A 20,266-nucleotide genomic window follows, 5' to 3' on the forward strand; every position below is an offset into this window, starting at 1 on the left:
ATGAGAGTGGCCTCGCCGACCCCGAGTTGTGATACCCTAATGTAATTTAGGTTAGCAGTCAATACTGAAACTGCGTATTACATATTTTGTATCCTTTTGAAACAAGACAACGAGACATAGGCTAACAATATAACAAACTAGTATATATATTTATTTAGCACCTTTCAAAACAGTTAACGCAACAGATATCAGTTTCTCAGCTCCACTTTGTATTTGGTCAGAATTAGCATATTAGCATGCTAGTATGCCAAGTAAATTAGTAGTAAGCTACACCTGCTAAACATCAGCATGTTAGCATTGTCATTTTGAGTGTGCTAATGTTAGCATTAGTTTAAAGCACCTCACTTCCACCACCTTTATCCCATACGGTGATCATGAGACAATATGATTGATATGTCAACAACATATGTTTATTTAACTCTATTTTCTTTATTTATATAAAATATTTCATACATGGAGTTCAAAGTGCTGCTCAGGAAAAAAGTAATTTATGTTTTGCAAAAGGAAATAGGTAAGACATGAAATAAAATAATCATCAGTTAAATGAAACGTGGATACCAAAATGAACAAATAAAATAGAATTAATAACAAAGGCTGTAACATTTCTTCAAATAAAAGATCAAATAAGCAGGCACTCACCATTGCTCCGTTAGGACCTTTATATATACAGTCTATGCTTAGGATGCATAACGAACATTTTAGAAATAAGCAGTTACCGATATACAATACCGATACACTTTTATTGGCTTGTTTTAGTCACAAGTTATATGTTCATTATGATAAGGGATGCAAATAAAAATAGGTTTTAATGATGTTAACCCTATTGATTTCACATCTGGGACCGAACCATGACTTGAAATGCAACCGAAAATGATCCCCTTAATGGCACACGGGAACAATAACAATTACACGCTACAAATATCTTTTTTTTTTACAAAGCACGTCTTTATTGGGCTCTTATGGTAATTTCCGCATCGAGCCGTCACTGACAAACAACACGGGGAGTATATTCGGGGCGAAAAAGTAGCTCATCACTCATCTCAGGATGCATTTCCACAACAAAGATGTGTGCTCCCAGAGGAAAGAGACACAAAGTCTAATGACGGCTGGCAGCACAAACTAAAGGTGCATTCGCTCTCCCCTTATTATTCCTCGTTGTTGAATAATTAAGACCTATTGTTATTTCTCGGGCCACCCACTGTAATGATGGCAATAATTCATATTATGCTGATTAGCGCGGTGACATGGGGGGGCGTAATGCATTCCAAAAGGCATCTTTTTTTCCAGCGTTATGCTAAGAGGCTTCACACAATGATATGAAATGTGTGAATTAGCTTCTATAGGCCAGTACAGCATGATTTTGATGCTTTCATTATTCTCTGTATAGTAAGTGTTAAAATGTGTTCTTTATTCTCGCGTCCAGGAGAGAAGCTTTAAAATGAGACTAAATGGAGTCTCTGAAAAGATTCAAATGGGATACTTTAATTAAAAAAAGGCGCGGTAGTGTTACAGACAGAATATTGTTCCGTCAGACAAACAGCTGTGGTCCGGTTCTCCTGAGCAAGAAAGACAGCGGATCTCTCCCCCGGCGCTGCTATATATATCCTCTGCTGGCTCCTCCCCGCCAGCCGGCTCACCTCGTCTCCAATGTCCGTTATTGCATTTAAACAGAGGATAGGTTCTTTTCACATTCAATATATGCTTAACACGCCGTTTCTCCTCATATTCTCTTTCATCACTTTTCATTTAACACATTCTAAACGCTGTAATCAATACTCTAAACAATACTTCTCGGCTCGTTTGGTTGCCGGTCATTCCGGATGTTGTCACATGCTACTCGTCTGTAAACAATAATGTATTCAAATAAACTGTACCTTCATTTAATATTCAGCATGGTAATATCTCGACATCTATCGTTGTAGTGTTAAATCAGTAGGTTTCGGTTTTCACCACACCAAGTCATTTCGCTCCTCAATTCACCTCTTTAGGAAATCGTATATTAGCCACATGCTACATGCTAACCGTAGATGAAGGATTTTCAGAATAAAAGCTTAACTGCTTGTGCACAAGAATTTCTGGTTTTTCACTATAAAAGAGCGTTTGAACTGACGGTATGTTTAAGCTACATTATACCATCAAAACATTGATTTTAATTTCTAACAGTCCCTCCTTACACACCTAAAAGGTGTGTATAATACTGAAATCAATGAGTTCTTCATCTGAACTTTGCATATTACATATCTCATATTAACAAACATACAATCAAATGGAATGGTTTCACAGCCGGCTTTACAAAAATACAAAATAAATTCTTGTCTGTGTTCAAACATAAAAGTTGTCCCTTGTGCATAACTTCTAGTGTTTACATTCAATATCATTCTTCAAAATAGCAGCAATGGCTTGGTATCAGAACATTTCTTCCTCCCTCCTTTCACAGAAACCGTTCTCATACCACGCTCAGTGTTAAGGCACTTGTTTTTACAAAGTGAAAAGAAACAAACCATTTTAGAATAGCAATGATTTATACAACATGAAATCTACCATATTAGAATAGTATAAAGTAATAAAGTCAAATAAAATGGACTATCTTAGAATAGTGTAAAATTAATTGGAATAATAAAAATATTAAAAATATGCTATCTTGGAATAGTATGAAGTAAATTGAAATGGATTCACTCCATTTTAATTTTGCTCACTTCTTCACATGATTTCATCATTTAAAGAATCACATCGGCTGGACATTCATTGATCAATCTCATCTCCGAACATCCATATCATTTAAACTAACTCATCATTGTCATCCACATCTGTATACGGGGTGGGTCGTCTTGTTCTGCTAGCATTTGTAACCGTCTCCTCCTGAGAAATTTACCCTCCCTCCTTTCATACCATTTAAGGTATGAAAGTAATATGTTCTCTAGAGGGGGCCGTTGTGCGTTCTACTCTGGGGTACGGCATTCTAGACAGTCATTTCTGGGAGAAGATTTTGGTCAGTTACAACAGTTGTAGAGTTTCATCACTTAAAGGTTCCTACTCATTACCTTTGGGTGGTCTGTTCTAATGCAGTGATAAAGTCCCTGAAATGGTGTGAAAACCGGTGGAATATCAATAACTCATTATACTAATTTATTTTCAATTATGGTCTACTTAAATAGCTATGCTAACCCCTTTTACAGTGTGTGGAACCTTGGGTGCCCGAGCATGTGATAATTACTCCCTCCTTTAACAAGGATTTTAAAAACAGAAGTCATTTCATTAATGGTTTGTAGTTTAATTCAGGAATTTACACCTATGGCAGATATGTTTCTCCTTTGAATAACATCTCTAAATGTCAGGTCATCTGGTGAATGGATGACCTTTAGGAGCTGGTGGCGCTTGTCTTTTAAAACTCATACTCTGGTGCCGTGCGCTCCCTCTGAAGCTGCAAGTAAGATTTAAAACATCTGCAGGGTGGGTTGAGCGACCCCTTCTCCCTAAACGATGTTTGTTGTAACAAATTTGTACCATCACAATGAGTGATCCAAGGCCCCGCATGTATTACTCCCAACTACATTAGTTTTTTTTTTTTAAATTAAACTTTGCTTTCGCTCTTTGCCCAGTGTCATTTTAAAACTCTACATCTTGGACGAAAAACAAATGTTATTTCCACCTTAATCTTCCCTCCTGAGGTAATAACCATGCTACAATGGAGAAATCAATACTCTAGATTGGAATACCATCTTTGGCTTGGTACTAGCTCTACCTTTAACATTTTCCATACAAATAAAGATTTGTCTGCTTTTATAGAGTGGTTACTAAAACCATCCCTTTAAACTGTAGGTCTATACTGTAACAAATTAAATCTTCCCCAAATTCACACATGAATAAAAAACTCTTAAAGAATAATTTGTTGATATGATGAAAAGATTGAATAATATGTTCTACCCTCAGTGTGTTTTTAGGGTTATTTAATAGTTTCCTCTTTTTTCTTTATAAATTCACCAATTGATTAATTCATGGCTGATAAATCTTTTTCTTTCCGTATTTCTCGTTGGTGAATAAGTGTGTTTATGTGTAAACTCACTCACTCCCGTTTTCCTTCTCTCCCCCTCTGGTTGTCGCCACGACCCCCTCACATTCTGCCGGACCATGCCAACTCCTCCGTTCTTTCCTCTCCTCCGTCCACCTTCTCCTCAGTCCATCCGCTCTTGGATCCTTCCGCTGTAACTCTTCTCAGTGTCCCATCTGCTTTGCTTTTCATCTCCTCCTTTACAGTCTCTACTTTGTTGCATGGAGGGCGTATTCCGCTCTCATGTCCCACACTCTGCTCTTGTGCCCAAATCTTGTGGCTCAGCTTGGAACTTCATGTCCTGTGGGGGACCGATGAGAGTGTGCCTTTTTATGTCACCTGGTTTTGGTTCTTGGTGCCTCAGGTGGAGATGGTTCTGGATGCAGCGTTGGAGTTGTTGGTTCAGCTCTGGTTCTCTGTCTGTTCTATGGAGGAGGAGGAGTCTTCCGTGGTGAGGTCTTTTGTCTGCTTGGACGATGGGGTCGTAGCGTTCTGACAGGTGGAGAGAGAGAGATCTCGGGAGGCATTACGTATAGTTAAATTCTAACACACTGAGGTAAAATAAATCCAACCTTGTCCACTCTATTTTCCTAACCATACTATCCATCTTAGTTGTTAAATGCCATCTAAACTCAATTCATGTCTACTAATAATTTTACCATATCCCTAAACATTGCCTTCACCCACTGTAACATGTTTATTCCAATTAACTCTTTCAGGAAACCATTTTCTTCTATACATTTAAATACCTAGATGTTTCAAGCACCACATATTTCACACACTATAAAAGAACGTCTCCATATTTTCTCCATCACTTTAAATCTCACTGTTATTTAGAACCGTAGTAACTTTTGTGACTGGACATATCTGCAATGTCGCCACTATCTGCTGGGGAATCTTGTTCATAGAGTTTGTACGTACAAAGCTGTACTTGTGGGTTAGTAGCCTGTGTCTAACAATCATTTTCAATAATTGTGCTCAGGTCACCGATCGGTTGTTCATAGCTTAACAGGGGGTGTTTCTGGTACAGACTAAAACATGGATCCAGTGTATTTAGAGATTCCCCTAATCTGTAAATCCCCATCACTTACATATCCCAATCACTTAAACCCATCTCATCATTTGATACAAGAACTGCATATAAGGGGGTGAATCATCTTGATTATAACCGCCTCTTGTTTGGGACCGAGTATTTCTAACTCCTCCTCTTATTGCTCAGCTGATCTTTTGGCTCTGGGGATAAGTGAAAGTCTCTGAAACCCAGCTGGAGTCTTGTTAGTGATGTGGGCATTCTATGAGTGAACTAATGGATCCATGCCTTACATAATATTGTACTCCCCTTCCAACCAGAAAGGTGCCAAGTGTAATGAGCACAATCAACAATGCTATTCTGACTCTTATCCCTAGGGGACCCCACAATTGGTTTGGCTTTGTTCTCATCATCTCTATTTTAAACCTGGTTGTGTCCGTTACAGAATTTAAATAATGAGTACAAAAACAACATAACAAATTGGACTCTTTTTACAGATGTAAAACAAAAAATAGGTATTCACATTAATGTACAATCTATAAAAATCTATAGACAATTTGTCTTTTGAGCTGTTTCTATCTTTATCTTATTTCTATTTATTGTTTTGTTCCAGCTCTGCCAAATCAGTCCTAACTCCCAATAATGTTCTGGAAGTTGCCAGTGAAGGGTGACAATGTGTGAGGTGGTGTCAATTTGCTCCTTTTTCTTTACCTTTAAACCGGAGCGCGTGTGAAGTTTGTTACAACCTTTCACGCTTCCGTCCACCGGGGATGAGCCCACTGTCTTTTGTGAACTTTCACCCTCACCCAATCACCTGGCCGAACAGGAGTCTCTTCTGGTGTCTCGTCTGGTATCTCTGTAGTTTTCCTAGCCTGTGTAGACAAAACTTGCATAATATTACTCAGAGTTCTGACATATTCATCCACTTCTATTTGTCTAATATCTAAAACTGGACCACTCCCTCCTTGGAGAAGGCCCGAGCTTCGGCATACCTCTTGTTGACTACATGTTATTATTTATTAACTACAACGTCACTGAAATCAACATCTCTGTATAATCATGACACTCCCTCCTTTGAGCATAAAATGCTCAATTAATATTGCAATGATTACCCTATTCTGTACAGGACATGTAAAACTCATAACGTTGCATTAAATAAATATAACTTCTCCGTGTACCCACAAGGGGTACAAAAATATCGTATGATTTATGGTTTTCTGATGGTATAAATGCATATTCACCATAAAAAAAAATCAGCAATTAGCACTTCTAATAGTTTACTTGTTTCAATAATGGCTTTTGTAATGGTATTATGCGTCATCGTTGCTGCGAAAAACAATACCCCTGGTGTCGCTAATGCGTCTCAATAACTCTAGGATTAGAGGATTGGTTGACACTGCTGAACTAACATATGATAAAATAATATTTCTCCAAACTGGAGGGAAAATATGAACTATTCTCTCAGAGAGTGACCTGCATGAAGGGCTGGTGCCCCTCACTCAAATGAGATATTGCCTTACGCACAACACCACAAATCAGTAAAGTTACTCAAGAATAAATAAATAAAGACTGATTCTTGAAACTGTTAAAGCATCTGATCTGATTTTTACCCTTTCCTTGATATCTGCAGTTGAGCCTGGCCCTGCGTCTAGTCTCAACTTAGTTTGTTTTGGTGACATGTTCTCTAATTATTTATTAACCTATCAAAGATGAAGCACTAATCTTCTGACTAGCACCGTCGTTGCTGTTCGTCCGAACTTTAATTTTTTTTTTTTTTTTTTTTTTTTTTGCTCAAAGTTTTATTATTTTTATAGATGTCTTTTTTTTTTTTTTTAAGTTTAAGGTAAAATATTAATAAAGTTAATTAATATATAAAAAATATGCAAAATTAAAATATGAAATGTTAAAATAAAGTTGTACCGTGTATGGTTTTGACTTTGAAATATGAATTTGGTTCAAAATCACAATGTTATGGTGTTTCCGCTATTTGGGTAATAATTCTGTACTACCACCAGAGTGCGCTATTTTAAATTCCAGCTTAATCCACTAGGGAATAGCTGTTTCAAAACTGACTCGTTTTTGACAAAGGAGAACGGTTGTTTCCTCAAAAATATCTTTAAAATAGGAATTTACACTATGGTTAAACAACACAACACATAACCGCCAAAACACATTTGCAAAGAAGAATATTCACAATGTTATGGTGTTTCCGCTATTTGGGTAATAATTCTGTACTACCACCAGAGTGCGCTATTTTAAATTCCAGCTTAATCCACTAGGGAATAGCTGTTTCAAAACTGACTCGTTTTTGACAAAGGAGAACGGTTGTTTCCTCAAAAATATCTTTAAAATAGGAATTTACACTATGGTTAAACAACACAACACATAACCGCCAAAACACATTTGCAAAGAAGAATATTCACAATGTTATGGTGTTTCCGCTATTTGGGTAATAATTCTGTACTACCACCAGAGTGCGCTATTTTAAATTCCAGCTTAATCCACTAGGGAATAGCTGTTTCAAAACTGACTCGTTTTTGACAAAGGAGAACGGTTGTTTCCTCAAAAATATCTTTAAAATAGGAATTTACACTATGGTTAAACAACACAACACATAACCGCCAATACACATTTGCCAGCAGAAGTACTTCCAATAGTTCTAACTCTAACAAGAAGTATGATGTTCTTTAGAAGATGGAATGCCCAGCCTCAGTGTGTTAAAGCAAACAGAGTACTTCAATTAGCATTTCATGAAATGGTGACTGCCGTGGCTCACCGTGAACATGAGGTCAAGACAAAATGGCAACTGGTTTTCCAACCTTTGACCTGAAGAACAAAGGGATTTGAGAAAACACCTGGAGTTGAAATTGGTGAGGTGATATTTTGTCTAGTAAATTCAACACACAACACTGTAGTTTAAAATAACATTTCCATTTAGTTTACAATGATAAATGGGCCTCATACCCTTACGTCATAGCCCTCTACCCATGTACGTAAATTTTTTTTTGACTTTAAGAGCCAGTATGGTCATTTCTTCTGTTTAAACACGCTATTTATGGGACAAATAGGACGCTAAGCAAACACAATTAGAAGAATATCGTCTATCTAACGCACGAATGTCGCACTTCCTGCCGTAATCCACAACGCAATGTCTTGAAAAACAGAATGGTGTAACCACTGAGAGCTTCAAACTGCTCAGGCCTTTTCCTTGAAATAGGACTTTTTTAAAACAGCCTCACGCTGTTTGTTACACAAAACACTCACTCCAATAACCTTAGCTTCAAACTTTGGCTGTGTCTTTCCCTCAAGCAGTCCCGACTGCTTAATGGCCTAAAACCATTCACGTAAAACGTAAAACGCCAAAAAAGACACATATAGTGATTGGCCTCTAGCCGACATGTACTAACAGACAAACGAATAGCATGCAGGGTTAAATAGAAAAAAAGAAATTGAACTCACCCTGCCTGTAACAAAGCAACGCCACGTGGTAGACTACCAATATTTATCAATTTAGGCTTGTTTTAACTTAAATTGCACAGCTATTTTCAGGATCCGCTGGCCGCCGTCAAACACACAGAACTAACATTGTCCTACATTAACTATTGAAGAATTCGATATAACAGGTTTCTCCTTACCTAGTTGATTTGAGCTCTCTGTGTGCTGAACGGATGCCAGCGGGTCCAGCAAGCAGCCTGCTGTAGTCTCTCCCGGTTTTGCGAGATCCTGGGCTAGCTCGCCAATTGTTAAAATGTGTTCTTTATTCTCGCGTCCAGGAGAGAAGCTTTAAAATGAGACTAAATGGAGTCTCTGAAAAGATTCAAATGGGATACTTTAATTAAAAAAAGGCGCGGTAGTGTTACAGACAGAATATTGTTCCGTCAGACAAACAGCTGTGGTCCGGTTCTCCTGAGCAAGAAAGACAGCGGATCTCTCCCCCGGCGCTGCTATATATATCCTCTGCTGGCTCCTCCCCGCCAGCCGGCTCACCTCGTCTCCAATGTCCGTTATTGCATTTAAACAGAGGATAGGTTCTTTTCACATTCAATATATGCTTAACACGCCGTTTCTCCTCATATTCTCTTTCATCACTTTTCATTTAACACATTCTAAACGCTGTAATCAATACTCTAAACAATACTTCTCGGCTCGTTTGGTTGCCGGTCATTCCGGATGTTGTCACATGCTACTCGTCTGTAAACAATAATGTATTCAAATAAACTGTACCTTCATTTAATATTCAGCATGGTAATATCTCGACATCTATCGTTGTAGTGTTAAATCAGTAGGTTTCGGTTTTCACCACACCAAGTCATTTCGCTCCTCAATTCACCTCTTTAGGAAATCGTATATTAGCCACATGCTACATGCTAACCGTAGATGAAGGATTTTCAGAATAAAAGCTTAACTGCTTGTGCACAAGAATTTCTGGTTTTTCACTATAAAAGAGCGTTTGAACTGACGGTATGTTTAAGCTACATTATACCATCAAAACATTGATTTTAATTTCTAACATAAGCCAATTTGAAGGTCAGTGCTCGTCAGTGTGTGGGCTCATGAATGTGTGTTAGAAGTGTGTGTGTGTGTGTGTGTGTGTGTGTGTGTGTGTGTGTGTGTGTGTGTGTGTGTGTGTGTGTGTGTGTGTGTGTGTGTGTGTGTGTGTGTGTGTGTGTGTGTGTGTGTGTGTGTGTGTGAACTATGCATTTTGTGTTTTGGGGGGATTTGCTAAATGGGATTGTGTCCTTTGGTGTATTTTTTTAATTATGGTTGACACTTTCCTGAGGGGAAAAAGGAAACTACACATATACAAATAAAAAGGTGTGTGTGTGTGTGTGTGTGTGTGTGTGTGTGTGTGTGTGTGTGTGTGTGTGTGTGTGTGTGTTCCCCCCCCCCCTCCACCTCCGTGTTGGTGTGTGAGTGACGTGTTAATGGGAGGCTGCGATTACTCCGCTGACATCTGGCTGTAGCTGAGTCCTGAACAGGTACACTGACCCCACAGACACACGCCACTCAAATCAGAGGGCAGGAAGCTCTTCCCAATTACCCAGAGCGCACTGCTCCCTGCCTGTTAGCGGTGACAGCGCTCCTTCCTGACCTTGACGCGCTGCTTCCTGTCTTCAGACATCATCCTTGGGCTCTACTTTGATTTGCTTTTCTCTTTCTTAGCTTTACTAGCTGCTCGTTGGCCTGTCTGTAATCCACTTTGGCCCCCATTGATTTATCTTAACATCTTAACTACTGCTAAAATGATTAGCTGCTAATTGATTTGTTAATCGACACAAACTCAATAAGCAACTATCATTATTATTGATGGATCTGTTGAGGTTTTTTCTCTGTTTTTTCCAATGTGAGCAGTTAGTTATTTTTAGACGTCTTTAGGTTTCTGGTAGGATTAATCATTTCGTACTAAGATGATGGCTTAGGGTACCATGATATTGTAAGGTTGACTATTGGTGCTTTCACAAACTATTTACCCATTGAGATGTTTTACTCATAGTCATCAGCAATGTACATAAACTGTAATGACGTAGTTGACATAAGGAAAATGACAGAAAAGCTATAACCGTCTGGTTTGTTTTGTATCACGTTAATGTAATGCAGCCTTTCAAAGCAGGAAAACAGCCTATATTCAGATACATCTGAGATAATATCATTTTATAATCTCTATCAATATAATATCGGTAAATTGCACAGTGACACATTTCATAGTTAAACAAATAATGAATTATTCCCTGAAATAATGAGCAGAAATTGTTGTTACCTCACCGTAGACTGTTGTCCAAAATATATCCCTATTAATTATAGTCTATTGTGTTTACACTTTGACATTTGATTTGACTGTCTGCATTCTATATCCTATCAATTGCTCTGAGAAAGTTGCACAGCGTGGAACACAGGGTTCATTTCCTGCTAACAGCCCTGCAATAACGATGAGTCATGAGTCTGAAAATCTGCAGTTTACTTCTCATTATTGAGTAACGACAACTGGAAGACATCCTACATATAAACCCATAGTGAAACATCACAGTCATGTCCATTGTGCTAACTCCTGTAATTGAAATTCTTCTGGAATATAATAATTAGTCGCATGTTATCTGAGTTCAGTGCCATCGATGCTGAAGGAGAGTGAAAACCTGAGAACCTGCAATTGGCCGCGTCTGCCACGGACGCTCACAAAACTCAATTTGATGTGTGAGAGTTTCATTTGACCTTTTCTGGGCGCGAGTGAGCCTTGAATGATAAGTTCTCATAAAAGAGCAAACATCGATAGAAGCCTCCACCTTCTCCGTCTGTGTGTTGCCGTAGTTAGATGTAGCGGCGGTGTGTAGCATACTGATGAGATAAATACTCCCCTTGTTGTTGATGTCAAGATATATTTGAGCCTTATGCAGTTTATATGAAGCATAATGCTGACCCATTGTTTCATTGTGTGACTGAACAGGTTCAGCTGAATTATATGTATTCATTTTGAAAATATGCTTTTTACAGATTCAAAACGAAGCCTCTGCAAACATGTTTATTTCACGTTTTTCTTACTGTATGTTGACAGCTGGCCTTAAAAACCCTAAAGCCACACAGCATCATCTAATCTCCTTTCCTTTTCCAATCTCCTTTCCTTCTTTCTCATATCACTTGTTCTGACCTGGCTCTGTCTTTCTCTCCTCCACAGATGGTATGAGGAGCCCATATTGCCTCGGCTGGGAGCCAGCTGTGTCAGGTAGGCTACACTGACCTCAGCTTGCTGTCCGTTTGTCAGAGCGCTGCTCACTCAGGGGTGTAGCCTATTTCTGCTTTCTAAAATCCGGTCCAGTATTTCACATAACTCTCTCGGCTGGAACGGGAAGAGAGGCTTTGAATAAAAGTTATTGTTTCCTCTGAACTTCACTGCTTCAATCTCAATGTGTAATGAAGCGTAGGCTTTGTCACACTTGCATGAATTTACCTCTCCTGGGTTCATCAAAGGGAATGAGTAAACTGAAGAGAGGTGCTTCCTGTGTTGCATTTCAGTTCCTTTCCCCTTCCCTTTCTCATGCTTTCCAGCAACACAATAATATATGCAGTTTATTACAGATTCTCTTGTATGATATAAGGGAAAAGGAGCTTGTTGTAGATGGGTTTTTCTTTGTACTTGTCTATCTTAGAAAGGGTATGGATGAATGAATATGATATGGAAATGATAGGCTCCTACAGCTGAGCACTGTTGGGACGTTATTTCCGTTACCTGACTGAATGCTAGCTAGCATAAGCGCCACAAACAGATTGATTGTACGATTAGAATGTACTTTGTTGGACTTCCTGTTTCTATTCATTCCTGTAGCTCGCTTTGAAAGCTCTGCGATTGACAAGGAACAGATTGTTGATGTTGTGAACAGGAGTTATCTCAACCCAGTCTCACGGCTTTTCGTGTTATAGTCACGAAATACATTTCATCTATTGATTCGTGTTCACCAACACGATTTTCCCATTTTTTTCGTGTCACTCATAACGATTTGAAAAGCAATGTATTTGTATTGGTAGTATGTTTTGTGCCTGCAGCTCGTATTTTTGTACGGTCGGGTCGTGGAAGACCAGAAGCTGTTCTGTGGTTCATAAAAACATTTTCTTACTCAATATCAAGCCACGATTATTGTTTTTATGTCACATTTTATAATGTCAGACTTTTTTTGCCGTGAGGAAAATAAATGGGGCTCAGAGCCTCAGAATACTGAAATCTGTATTTTTAAAATCTTTTTTTCCTTCTAATTTGTTATTATTTGGTGCAGGCACAAAACATACTACCAATAGAAATACATTGCTTTTACAATCGTTCTGTGTGACACGAGAAAAATGGGGAAATCGTGTTGGTGAACACGAATCAATAGATTACATTTCGTGCCTATAACACCAAATGGCGTGAGACTGGGTTGGTTAGCCTAAAGTTTCCTATTGGTTGGCTTTATTGTTACAATTAACTATCACAATATGAAGTGTGTCATTTTAGTTTAAAAACTCCAAACATACAGTTGTGTGTTGTGCAGCTCACTCTCGTTGTTTCGCTTGGCCAAACATGATCAGTATTGTTTTGTAAAATGCCCTTTTCGGCCAAAAAATCAAATAAATACAGTTTTTTCTAGATGTTTTCACAGCAATATAGAACAATGTTAGAGAGGTAACTTTAATCTGATTACTTCCTTAACACAAAAAAAATGATACAAATGAATGTAGAAGTCGTTTTTTTCTTTACTGCAGAATAAATCTTGTGTCAAGAATTGTAAATGTTTCACCAGTATTAATATAAACGACTAAACGTATCTTTAATAGCATGCATCCCTGGCCACAGTGTGCTCCTCCGGTGTGTGAGGAGGGTGTCACGTGTACGGTTGCTCCTGGGTATTGTAACAAAATAATGTGTCTGAAATAAGACATTAAGAAGTGCCTCTGGACTCGCCGGCAGAGACACAAACAGTAAGCATACATATGTCAGATGCTCCCTGCGAGCTAAAGTTCAAATCCCCTTCACATGCGAGCATCTTTAGCACCACGGGCAGGGACTCGGCGAAAAGGTCAAATCTCACACGAGTAAATTAAAGAAATTGCCGCCTTTTGCTTCCCCTCACCGTGCTGTTTTTAGCCTTTGCCGAGCGTTAGTGACTGCTGCTTACTCCCACGCACCTAATCACCACTCAGCATGCCAAATGAATACATGAATCACACTACAAATCTGCATATAATTAGCATTTGAAGAGTGTGATGATGTCATTGTATCTGCAGCCCGGACACATTGTGTTTCTGGCTGCATTCAAATCAGTAATACTCACAGAGACATTCCAGTTTCATCAATAAAGGGGAGCTTCAAGAGGATGTTCAGGAGAGGTCATTGAAGTAAAGGACATTGTCAGTGAGAATGGAAACCCCTCTGGTTCCAGTGGATCATATTCATCTTGTTGAAGTAGCGGAGTAGGAGAACAACATTTTTGTTTAAAGCTAATCAAGCACACTACAAATGGCTGCTCCACACAAGTGCAGCTCGAATGTAATATCTGAATTCACGGGCGATTCACACATGGTGAAATATTTAGAGGAAAGGAGTGGATGTATAGATGCGCCCTGGGGAAGAACAGTCGGTATCTTAGAGGCAGCCTTCTTTGAACTGCTTCCCCACTTCAGGGCTCTGTTCAGTCTGAGTATATCAAAAGAGTGAAAAGCACCACTTTACTCACTCTTTTCATTTAGAAAAGTCACTCTTTTAAATATTCAATCAAGCCTGGAGATAATTCTTCTGACAAGTCGGAGGAATTGATTCCTTCTTCGTGAAATAAAATGACACTGTGATGAATTCTAGTTATTACACTGCAGCAGGTTTAGCAGCTCGCTGACACAGATCCAAATATAAGAATGTGCTAACATAATTCATCTTCCTCTATGAGCCGTCTCCTTACATAAAAACACATTTTTCTGTCTTTAATTGCTTGTCTTAACAAGCAACTCATGCATGAAGTGTGGATTTAAGAATACAGACTTATCTTTGCATCAGAATGAGCTTATACCTCCACCAGACTCAAGATATTTCCTTTGATTTCATCATAATGCCGACTATCTCACTAGAATACATTTCCGATGGGTTCATTGCTCAGCCAGTCCAAGTGTTAGTCTACCAGCAGAGTTGCAGGCTAATTGAACAGAACGTGGCGATCCAGCTCCAGGCGTCACAGCTTCATCATCATTTATCAAAGACACCTCAGCGGGCACTTTATCACGTCTCAAGACCAATTCCTCAATCTTTTCCCCTATGAATACATTATGCCACCAAGTCGTATATCTTCCCTGGCTGTCCTTGTGGCGAGCGGACAACCTTTTGGAGTAAAGTGCGAACACAGGACACCGTTTGTATCTCGGTGTGTTCAGGAGAACGCAGTGAGATATCTGTGAGTCATGTGACCACACAGTGAGACATCAGGGAGCACAGCCCTCATGGACAATCCCCAGAGATAAAGGTCTCCGTCGTGCCGTGGGGGTTGCAACTCATTAGTTGATTCCGCTGATCAATCACCGTTGAATTATTGTGGGTCATTACGAGCATAAACCTTGAATGTCGGCCTCGGGGGGAATCCATTGTGGCGCAGTGGGAGGTAAAGCACTTGATGAGTGTGAGAGAATGTGTGTGTGCACTCCAGACCGTATGAACTCTACTTAATGGCTTTCATTTTCATGAAAACAGTAATTTATCCCCATGGATTTTGTATTCCCTATGAAACATTCCCTGTTTCAATCTCTACTACATCCACCACGGCAGCTTTTGTGGTTGCATTAAACGATCAGTGCTGGAGGATTTACAGACACACAAAGACAGACCGCACCATGTTGAAGCAACGATAAAACGATTAAGCTTTTATCGCACGGGAGACTCGCTGACTGACGGCCATTGTTTGGCATTATTCTATTTCAAAGGCTCTATTTGTGATTGCGGCATGGGCACAAAAGTAAGGCCTCTTCAAGTGTCTTCAGATCAATGTAGTAAGTCTTTTATAAGCTTTTCAAACCTCACAGCGGGAAAGGGCAACCTTAGAAGATTATACTTGTCGGATTAAATGAAACCGTGGTGGGGTTTCAATCGGCCAGCAGCACAAGGCTCCCAGATTCCAACAATAAGATCTCAGCACTTTGAAAAGCAGCAGCTGGAAGACTGTGGAGGCACCTCGCAGGTTCTCAGTGCTTGGTGGGATGACAGGGAGATTAATTCAAGGCCACGTTATTTGTCTTGGCTGGGGCATGAATCACAGCAGCCTCCCTACAGGACAGCTTTCTGCTGATGTACAAGATTTCAAATCATATCTGGGGTCAGCTGGGTGGGAGATCACGCCGTGGTCAGATAGTAAATGCAAATCTAATTTAACTTGGAAGAGGTTGCTGTGTCAGTGATAGCAGACAGTGTAACCTCACTGTAGCATCAATAGCACAATGTCTTTATAGTTTGATTATAGCCGGTTGTGCTCTTAGTTGAGTCTTGTTTGGCTCTTCTAGGATAGAATTGATGGACTCATTTGTGGAGACAGTGTTTGAGCTTCAATCTTCTACAGTAGGGGAGTGTTTCTAATAGCAACGGTTCACATCTGAGAACTGGCATTGCTAGTAGACACACGTGTCGAGAGTGCTGCCGACCCACTACAGGGATTCAAGCCGGCGTTGATACAACAGAATATTCAAAAAGGGTCGGCTAAGTTTCCTTCGGAGTCACGGAGAAACATAGTGAGGGTGGTCCGTGGCTCATTGGTTCAGTGGAGGTGAAGGCAATACTGATATTTTGCTGTACATGCAGAAGAAAACTCTCTGCAAACGTGCATAGTGTCTGTTTTCTGCAGGCCGCTCCGGTCATTCAATTCCACTCATTTCCCTCTGAGCAGGTTAAGCTAATCCAAAGCGGTCCTTGGAAATATCAATAAGACGAATCAATGAGTCTGTGCTCAAACCGGCGGTGTGGAGGCGGTGTCTACTTCAATCAGAGGCTGTGCCGCTGCAACGTTTCGACCACAACGCCCGCGCTGCATGTGAAGTGTGTTGAACCTCATGGTCACTCCTGTGTGCAAGGTTACATCTGAAAGGAGCAGCAAATGGTGTTTACACTGGCCTTTGAAAGCAGCACAACGCGGCGCCGTGTAGAGCAGCGTTTAGTTTTCTGTCTGTTGGTAGAGCTGAACCACTTGATAGCTGTGCCAGTCAGAGCATCTCTTGAAAAATAAAGGTTTCATTTAAAGTGAAGGTCGCGAGCTGCTTTTTGTTTTGAAATCGCTGGAGTGGATCTCTGGGAGTTGTATTTCACTCTGCTGCTGATTTAAAGTTTTTGTCCATAAGCATTTAGTCACCAGCAGATGTCTGTGGATTCAACTCTTCTGCTTTCTTTCAGCGTCACAGTTCTGCTATGACTTGCGCACATTGTACCAGGATTCACAGTAACAGAATCAAATCGAGATGTTGTGTGTTTGTTTCACCCTAAACTCCCATGTGTCAGTTTGCTTCAACTGAAGTGCTATTTGAATAGTCTAACGTCGTATGAATCCCCCAAACACATCTCCAATTTTTTTTTTAACTCAAAGACTTTAGAAGTTATTAAAAAGTAAAATATGTTCTCTGGCCTGCTGTACATCTGATTCTGTAATTTCAGTCTCCACTGGTTTTCAATCATACTTTTATACTTTTGATAGATATTCCTATGAAACGGGTATTCAATTGGATTCTAAGTGAAATTAAAAAGGAACCCGGCAGAAATATGCTTTTTGGAAGTTTGGACTAAACCAATTTGTCTTTAGACATGTAGTACGAACTACGTGGGTGCAATGGTCCAACACTTTGGTCCAATACCTCAAAAAATGTGGTTTCTGATTGTCTTGACCCCTAGGTCCAGAAAACGTAGTCTCATGTTCCCGATAGGTCGACCCTGATGTCTTGATAATCTCCCAAAAGAATACACCATTTTATTCAAAGAGTATGGAGAATTTGTTAACGTTGTTTCATTGCTGCGTAAATGAACCCTGCTGCTTTAAGGGTCCCGCCAACTTGCCCTTTGAATAAGAGCCTTAAATAACGTAGAAAGCCTGCCAGTGGTGTACGCTCGCTGGAGGTTGATTGATGATGTCTGAGCTTGACCTTTGATGACAAGGTATCAAGGTGGAAGTGCTTGAAAATGAAAATGTTCCTCCAAAGAGCGACATGCCGGCACAAGTGTCTTCAGTGAGCAGCCCATGCATTATTCATCTCTGCTCCTCTTGCATAGCAAAGCCTCTGCCAACTTCTGCTTTGACCATTTACCCCCCGCTCGTCCCCTCCACTTTCTTCTCCTTCCATTTCCTGGAGGTGTTTTCAAGACACAGAACACTATCTCTTTGAACAGTGCTGTTTGATGTTTGAAATGAACTAGTGTGTGCTTTCTCCTTACCCGAATCCTTTAGTCTTTTGTGTGTTCAATGAGCAATTCTTAACCATGCATCGCTCTGATAAAGCTCAGCTCTGTAAATGAATAGAGCAACCTCCACATACTGACAGCCTCCTTCATGAGGCGGATTTCACACTGCAATTCCTTCACTCTAATGTGGTGATTGGACTTTGGTACTTTTAGTGTTTTGATGGTGCATACAATTAAAAACCAGGTTCAAAGGCAGATTTGTGTTTGCCCATGTATTATAGCTGCCGGTATCAACTAGGTCATTTTCCTGAGCTATTTGAAGAGAGAAAGTCAAAAGGACTAGAGTGGGAAAGAAACACAGTGAAAACGATCAAAAGAATGACAAAGGAAGGAAAAGTGTCTTTTCCCCCATGTTTATCTGCGAGTTTCAGTTCCACCGTTCGTCTCTTGTAAACATGTTGACATCCACTTTTACATCTCGGAACAACTGTTTTGCTGCTTCGACTGAACTAACAAAAGACAACCTAAACTTTCCAAGTTCTATTTCTCTGGACGTAAGCACTCTGCCACACAGGCTCACTCTCCACTCTTATCCGTGGGAGTGAAGGCTTTGTAGCCGTCTCTGGTGCCTCGAGAGTGGGCTGCTTAGCATACTAAGTACTTTGTGTCGGTGGTATGTTATGTAAAAGTGATTCTAGGACTAATTTCACTTTAAAGGGGCCAATGCTGTGGCACAGCTGTGGGCTTGAACGCTTTTAGTTGAAGTGACACTTGATCTTGAAGTCATTTTAATTCCAACTGGGCCCAAAAATGAATATCAAGCTCACAATGATCATTCTTATCCGAATCATCGTCTTGAGTGTGTCTCTTGGTTTTGTTCTGGCAACTGCAGGTGATCTGACAGCATTTTGGCCAATACATGACAGCTTTGGCTAGGTCTTTTGGATGTGAACGTTTTGACTTCCAATGTGATTTGTGTGATCTGTAATCAATGCTTACCGGCCTAAGCGGGCCAGTGTCCGTACATATTATACTACCAGTGTATTTGATTATTGATTATATGTAGTGGAAGAGGCGCCGTGACATCACCCATTCATTCATTCATTGGGCAGCTTGCTATAGCAGCCTTGAAAAGTATAACTAGCACTTGATAGGTGCTTAATTCATTGCAAGAATGAATGTCACCTTGATCGTTGCCCCCCTGCTCAGTGAGAGCACATAAGATATCATTCATAAAACCGTGTCTGCAGGACTGTGTTTCAGAAAGGCCGGCGTTTATTTTTGTGTTTGTGGGCAGGCAAGAAAAGAGAGGAGTTCAAGGACTCAACAAGGGCTTTGGTCCCCCCCCTCCCACGGAGACAATGATGACTCTTCTCACACCCACCTACCGCCCTCCTTCCTGTCCTCCATTTTGACACTGAGCAACGAGGCCCGCTCTGACCTTGCAGCGATTTTTGCAACTGTGCACCTCGCCGAGCCCTCTCGGAAACACAGGAGGAGAAACGCCTGCAGCCCACAGACCAACACCTGGACACACACACACACACACACACACACACACACACACACACACACACACACACACACACACACGCACACACATTCACACAAAAAGAGTACATTCGCAGAGGGAGCTGTTTCTAGGTCCCCATCTCCCCACGGGGGCTCCCTATGATCACAGGGTCCAGCAGTCAACATAAGCCCTAGACAGCCCTGCCATTCAGCGCTCCCTCCTCCTTCCTCTCCATCACACCTCCAGCATAATAAGTGTCTCCAGCAGTCTCACTGTGTGACCCTTTCAGTCATGAGCGGCATAACCCCCACCCTCCTCCAGAGCAACAGCAATTTACAATCTGCCCGCCTCGACTCTGCGCCTGTGACGCCGCTCCGTTGTTTATTCTCACCCCTGGCTGTCCAATGAAGGGCATTATGAAAGGGATACCACAGCTTGGATCGTACCCCCTCCCCCCCTTTCATTACTCACCACTTGAAGATGGCAGAGGACAGATTATCAAAGTGTGGGACTGTTTGATCACAACTTGTGTGCTTTGCCAGGTGAAAGGGTTCGTCTTTGAAAGGGACACCTGAAAATGCGCAGTGCTGTAGGGCGTCGCAAAGGAGGCTGTAATTGAATTGGAAACGACACAAGGGATTCTGAAGCCCCCGCTGTCAGGAATCACTGTGAGCCCAGAGAGAAGTTAGAGGAGGGGGGGGGGGACGTTTTCTCACCTTGCCAAGCTCATTCACCTCAGAGAAATACAGTGAAAGCCAGAGGAGCAACCATAAAGCAGACCACCTGGAAGAGAGGTCAAAT

At 40.6% G+C, this 20,266-nt stretch overlaps 1 protein-coding gene across 1 annotated transcript in view; it reads left to right on the forward strand.

Annotated features, from left to right (window-relative positions):
• Window positions 1–20,266, forward strand: part of LOC307031845 (beta-1,3-galactosyltransferase 1-like) — an 89,953-nt gene that overhangs the window by 31,649 nt on the left and 38,038 nt on the right. The window contains exon 2 of the mRNA XM_079669317.1: window positions 11,746–11,793. The gene's annotated coding sequence lies outside the window, so the exon portion shown is untranslated. The remainder of the gene's footprint in view (window positions 1–11,745; window positions 11,794–20,266) is intronic.

The sequence above is a fragment of the Notothenia rossii genome (assembly GCF_949606895.1).
Source record: "Notothenia rossii genome assembly, chromosome: 3".
NCBI classification, from domain to species: domain Eukaryota; kingdom Metazoa; phylum Chordata; class Actinopteri; order Perciformes; family Nototheniidae; genus Notothenia; species Notothenia rossii.